Raw genomic sequence first — 6488 nt, 5'->3', positions numbered from 1 at the left:
GGGGTATTTAACAGTGAGATGGTGGGCAGAGTTATTAATGTCATTGACGGCTGATCCTGAGAATGAAAGTGTTTGGCACCTGGCAACATGGACATGCCGGACAACGGAGTCTCCCACGATGAGCTGCTGCACAGGTCCGGTTCTTCCCGCTCTCTCTGGGTGACGAGCAGCAGCCTCCGCGGGCTCAGGTGGAGGGGTGAGAGCTCCAGAGAGATGTTTCCCGGCAGGCAGTGATCCAATACGAAGATCCGCTTTTGGCATGGGATCCGCTGAAGCTGGTGAGCCGGAGAGTGAGGTGCGCGATCCCCTGGACAGCTCGCCCGAGCGTCGGGCCACGGCCTCGCGGAGCAGACGGCGGCGGCCTTTCCCTCTCGCGGCGGACACCGAAGAAACAGCGGAGGCCCCCGCCGGAGGCCCCGTGACTCCGGGGAGAAGCGCGTCCCGACCAGGCTCCACCAAGACGGGCTCCGAAGCAGCAGCAGACGCCGTTGGATCCGGACAGGAGAAAGCGAGACCCGTCGCCCCGCAGAGACCCGCGGCAGAGCCAGATGTCACGGTAGGAACTCCGCCTGATCTCTTTCCCGGTGGGCCCACTCGCGTCGCTGACGCCGCAATGAGGCCTTCAGCCAGCGGGGCAAAGCGGTTAGAGAGCGCTAGGTTTTCCGAGCTGGCAGGTTTAGATCCACCGTTCCTCCGGCCACGACGTGTCACCTCAGGCCATGATTGTTTCGGCGTAGAGGAGAGGGCTGGAGCCCTGGGTCCAGCGTCGGTCTGGTCATCATGGAGGTCCTGTGGACTCCTGGCTTCAACTGCGGAGCTGGTGTTGGTGGTGCTTGGAGCCGCGTCTGTCCGCTCCCATCCGTTGTTATCACGGCCACATATTTGAACAATATTGCTGTCGTTAGCGGTGGAATTAGCCTCAGCGGGAAGTTCTCCGAACCATGGCAGCGTCTGTGACATTGAACGATTTGACAGCTGCAGGTGTTGAATGTACTTGGATTGTGAAGCTGAAACTGAGAGAATTTTCTCTATGAAGTTTTGTTTTTCCTTGAGCTCCAGTCTCAGCTTTTGGACAGTGGCTTGAAGTTGGCGGTGTCCTGAGTTGCAGTTCTCACAAATGGGAGTGCAGGAAACTCCTCCGAGCGGTAGAGCGTCAGCGTCAGCCATCTTGGGTGCTCCATTCACCCAAGATGGCACCGCGAAAGTAGGGCGGGTCAAAGGTGTACAGCTCGGAGCTTGGGGAGCTCTGATTAAATGAGAACAGTCAGCAGGTCGATAAATCATATTCCTCAACATCATATCTGTCTAAGTGAGACTTCCACAGACAGCTGGTAGCTCCTCCCACACGCGGCCGCAGCAACAGAAACACTTTTTTTTGACAAGCCGCGAGCAGCAAATTCGCCCCGCGGCAAAAGAGGGGCGGGGCACGCGAATTGCGTTTGGTGTTAAATAAGGCCGGATCAAGGCATGGACAAGGTGGGGCAATGCCCCCCCAAATTTCAGGACTGCCCCCCCAAATTTCAGGCCATGCAAACAAGAAAAACAGAGCGCTCTCTGCTCTCTCTGGCTCCCATTCAAAGTAGCTGCTAGTGCTGATTGGTAGATCCAAAGGAGGGCGTGGCCTCTCGCTTCTCTCGAGTCCTCCTCTCTCACTCCGTCGCTCACGCACACGCGCACACAGTGGCAGATACACGCGGTTCTCAGCAGAGCTATTTGAAGTTTTCTGCTGTTTGTCGCTGAAATGACTCCATTAATCGTCATTTGAACTCATTCTTGTCTTCATCTGTTGCTCTCTTTGTTGTAGTTTGGAGGAAAAAGCGAGAGTTGACAATGTTCAGGTTTCTGGTTGCTAAAGCTAACAGTGTAGCAGTGAAGCTAACAGTACCGGAGCATTAGCTGTGTTTGAGATGACTCGTCTGCATGTCGGTGAGACCAGGCGGCTGCAGGCGGAGGATGAAGGCGGACAGCAGGACTGAATGAGAACAGGAGGTTGGGGTTGTCTTTGACATTCCGTTGAATTTTAATATGCTTCTCCTCCTTAGTATAATCTTTAATATAACGTTTTTCTTTTAATTTGTCCGTGGACAACAGATAAAAAATAGCTGCTTGGTTGATTTAATGTCCACTGTCCCAGAGAAATAAATAAAATTGAAATAAGTTAACTTTTAAAGGCAACAATAACATATAACAGATTATTTGAAATCTTGTTCATTTTCACATCAGTTATTTACTTCTATGCAGCCTATTACTAAAAAACAAACTCATGTCTATAAAGAAAATAAATTATGATATTTAAAGAATTATCCTGATGTTGTTGAATAATATTTAGTGTACTGAGTAATTTATTGATTGTTTATTTAAGACAGGGACAGCATATATTGATAAAACATTTAAAAATGCACATATATAAGATTATAGCCTTTCAAGCTAATTTCCATCTTTACTCCCTTTAAAAAAATAAAAAGTTGATCTGTACTAAAAGAACAAATTAAATCAATACAGAAAGGGTACAAGACAACAGCAGAAACAACAGATGGAGTTGTCAATTTAAAAAATAAAACAGCAAATTCATAGAATGTAAAAGCAACTATTAAGAAAAAAAGTGGAAAAAATGAAACAATAGGTGAATAGATGATACAGAAAAACAAAAACATAACAAAAAGACAATAAAAACCAAAACAAAAAACTATTTCTAAGGATTTTGTAAATGAAAATTGAGTCATTGTATTTGACATAATTATCCCAGACATGTTATAAACTCTTAAAACAGGATTTTTATCCGAGGGGGACTTTTTAGGGGCTTGGGAGGATTTTACACTGCAACCACTTAGTATACCCAAACTTGCCCCCCCCTGATATTCTGTTTGCACCCCCAACAGGGGGTCAATGTTTGAGTCCAGAACAAACTCAGCTGTAGCCTGGAGACCTGGATGGGTTTGGGTTTCTGTCATCAGAGCTGCTTTCAACTCATCTGTAGTGATGAGTCACATGTATGGAGAGGGGGTGTCACTCACATTCACCTGTGTGGTTCAGGTGTGAGCAGGTGGTCTTGGGCTCCACCGTCCTGATTGGTCCTGGCCTCTGTTGGATCAGTGGCTCCACCTCCTCTCCTACTAAAGACCCCGCCTCTGATGCTGCTGCAGCGCTGCCACCACATCTCTGACCAGGTGAGAGCCGACAAGTGAAGCTCACACCTGCAAGTATGAAGACAGCCGGCTGAGTGACCTGGACCTGTCTGTGTCCTCAGATTAGCAGGATGTCTCTGTGTTTGGTGGAAGAACTGCTACAGAAGCCCCACAGGGACATTCTGGAGGTTCTGGTGCGGAGTTTCCTTCAGAGTGGCTCCTACCTGTTGGTGGGTCAGGAGGAGCGGCCCGTGGAGAGCAGCCAGAGCAGTGAGGACAGCCAGAACCCCCGGAGACTCAGGCGGGTCAACCAGGACCTGAACCGTGTCTGCTGTCCCTCAGAGAGATGGAGGAGGAGCCCTTCTTCTCTGACAGCTCCTCCTCTTCCTCCTCCTGCTGGACTGGGATCCACTGCAGACATTGTTCACTCCTTGAACCTGCTTGATGATGATGATGAAGCAGCAGCTGTGGTTCCATGGATGTCAGGGGGCGGAGCTGTGATTCTCCGTCCTCCTGACTGGCTGCTCCTGTAGGTTTAGGAGTGATGTCTGACCTCAGGCTTGTTTCCGTCCTCCGTTCACGCTCACGCCTCAGCAGATCAGGGGTCAGAGGGCAGCTCCTGGTGGGATCCGGTCTCTGCAGACCTCTCCCGTCTTCCTCTTCATGCTCCTGCTGGAACTAGTTTCTACTGGAGCTGTTTTCTGTTGAAGCACATCTGAAAGCTCCCAGAACAGAATCTGAAAGCTCCGCCTTCAGCTCCTCCCACCTACAGAGGGCAGCACAGTCAGGTCAGAACATGGAGAATGAGACTCTGCCTTCAACATTCAGAGCGGAAAGGTTCATGTCATCACAGCTGCTGGTCCGGAGGGCCGTGGCAGTCCTGGATTCTGACTCTGCTTGTAGTTTCCTGGTTCTGGTTCCTGTCCAGGTCCGATGGTCTCGGCTGCTGCAGGAGGGAGGCTACGAGTCGTACGTCCACGACGCACACACACTGGTTAGAGCGGACACGTCTGATACCATGTGGATGGCTGGTTCTGCTGCGTGCTCGGGGACTTTGAGTCATCTTAATGCTGGTTCTGGTCCAAATCCACATCAAACTTTCATCTGAGGTTTCAGGAGAGACTTCAAACATGTCAGCACCCCACTCCACTCCCTTCCTAAAACTCCCTCAAACTAAAGCATCCAGAGCCCACAGAAACTCAGGAAAGACACGGCCAGAACCACACCTCCCACCCAAAAAACCCAAACCCAGTTTGACCTTTCCAGCTGCAGCATCAGAGCTGGAAGCAGATCTGGGATCAAGAGGGTTCTGGAGTGGAGAAAAGCCGCTTTGTGCTCACTTGCAGCTCTGGAATGTAAAGTGTTGCTAAAGCGCTGTTCTCCAGATCAGGAAATCAGTGGATTCTCTTTGGTTGATGGTCAAAGGTTTCCAAGACACAAAGATGTCTGATTATCCCAGCAAGCTTTTCGTGGGAGGACTCAACGCTATCACAGACGACGACGGGCTGCGCCAGCACTTCGAGCGCTTTGGCGAACTCATAGACCATGTCGTCATCAAACACAAGGTCCAGAGGAGATCTCGCTGATTTGGCTTTGTGACCTACGCCAAACCAGAGCAGGCCGATGCAGCCATGGCTGCCTGCCCACACACAGTCGACGGGATCGCTGTGGAACTCAAATGGGCTGTTGCAAAAAAAGAAAGTAACGAGCCCAAAAAAATTGCCAATGCCATGGAGAAGAAAATCTTTGTTGGTGGCTTGAAGAATGACATTTTCGAGTTCCAACTCACTCAATACTTCTCTCAGTTTGGTCAAGTTGAGAAGTCGGAAATCATGGTAGATCTGGAGACCAGAAAGTATCGAGGATTTGGCTTTGTGCACTTCACAGATGCCTCAGCAGCAGACAAAGCTGCACTTGTGAAGTTCCACACAGTCAATGGACACCAAGTTGAAGTGAAAAAAGCTTTGACTAAGCAAGAAATACAGGGAGAAAACAAAACGTCTCCAGGAGTCATGGGGGAAAACCAAAATGGCTTAGATTATCCCGGAAACAACACTAACGGGGGATATGGTGGCTCACACACAGTCGACGGGACCGTGGTGGAAGTTAAACAGGCCGTTGAAAAAGCACAATGTAACGAGCCTGAACCTCCTGCCAATGCCATGAGGAAGAAAATCTTTGTTGGTGGCTTGAAGAACGACATCTTTGAGTTCCAACTCACTCAATACTTCTCTCAGTATGGTCAAGCCGAGAAGTCTGAAATCATGAAAGACATGGGGACCGGAAGGAACCGAGGATTTGGCACTTCACAGATCCCTCAGCAGCAGACAAAGCTGCGCTTATGAAGTTCCACACAGTCAATGGACATAAGGTTGAAGTGAAGAAAGCTTTGACTAAACAAGAAATACAGGGAGAAGATGGAACCACTCCAAGAGTCGTGGAGGGAAACCAAAATGGATACGGTAGCAGAAATTATCCTGGAAACAACACTAACGGGGAATACGGCGGCTCACACGGAGCCGAGTATTCCGACCAGGGAAGTTCTTGTGCTGGATACAATGGCTATGGAAATGGTGCAGGATTTATCGGTAACGAGGGATATGGCGGCTCACACATAGTCGACGTGAACACGGTGGAAGTCAAACGGGCTGTTGAAAAAACACAATGTACCAACCCCGAACCTGTTGCCAATGCCATGGGGAAGAAAATCTTTGTTGGTGGCTTGAAGAATGACATCTTTGAGTTCCATCTCACCCAATACTTCTCTCAGTATGGTCAAGTCGAGAAGTCTGAAATCATAAAAGACATGGTGACCGGAAGGAACCGAGGATTTGGCTTTGTGCACTTCACAGATCCCTCAGCAGCAGACAACGCTGCGCTTGAGATGTTCCACACAGTCATTGGACATAAGGTTGAAGTGAAGAAAGTTTTGACTAAACAAGAAATACAGGGAGAAGATGGAACATGGCACATACACATGCAGCCGTTGTGGCTATGAAAATCTGTTGGGAGGCGGGAATGTCTACAACGGGTATGGACAGTTCTACTCTGGCTACGGCCCAAACAATGGTCATTTCAGTGGTCAGAGAACTGCTCCTTACACCAGAGGCTGGTAGACTCTAGGGAGCCTTCTTTTATGAACCCACACGCGGAGAGTGTGGTTGTTTTTTTTAGTTAGAATATATGCTTTTTTATTAGCTTCTTTGTAGGACTTTTTTTTAGCTTATTAGTAGGATTTTTTTTATTAGCTATTTAGAAGTTTTTTTTTACATGAATTTGTCTTTTATACCTTATATTGTGACTGGAGATGATTGTTAAAAATAATCAAATAGACATGACAAACAATTAATCTTCAACAGTGTC

General features: G+C 48.6%; 1 pseudogene; it reads left to right on the top strand.

The window, feature by feature from the left end:
* The first annotated feature begins 3949 nt into the window (after positions 1-3949).
* On the top strand, positions 3950-5993 carry LOC112158124 (annotated as a pseudogene).
* Positions 5994-6488: the final 495 nt, after the last annotated feature.

The sequence above is a fragment of the Oryzias melastigma genome, linkage group LG24, assembly GCF_002922805.2.
Source record: "Oryzias melastigma strain HK-1 linkage group LG24, ASM292280v2, whole genome shotgun sequence".
Classification (NCBI taxonomy): domain Eukaryota; kingdom Metazoa; phylum Chordata; class Actinopteri; order Beloniformes; family Adrianichthyidae; genus Oryzias; species Oryzias melastigma.
Note: the sequence above shows the minus strand (reverse complement) of the source record. Positions and strands in the feature narration are given on the sequence as shown.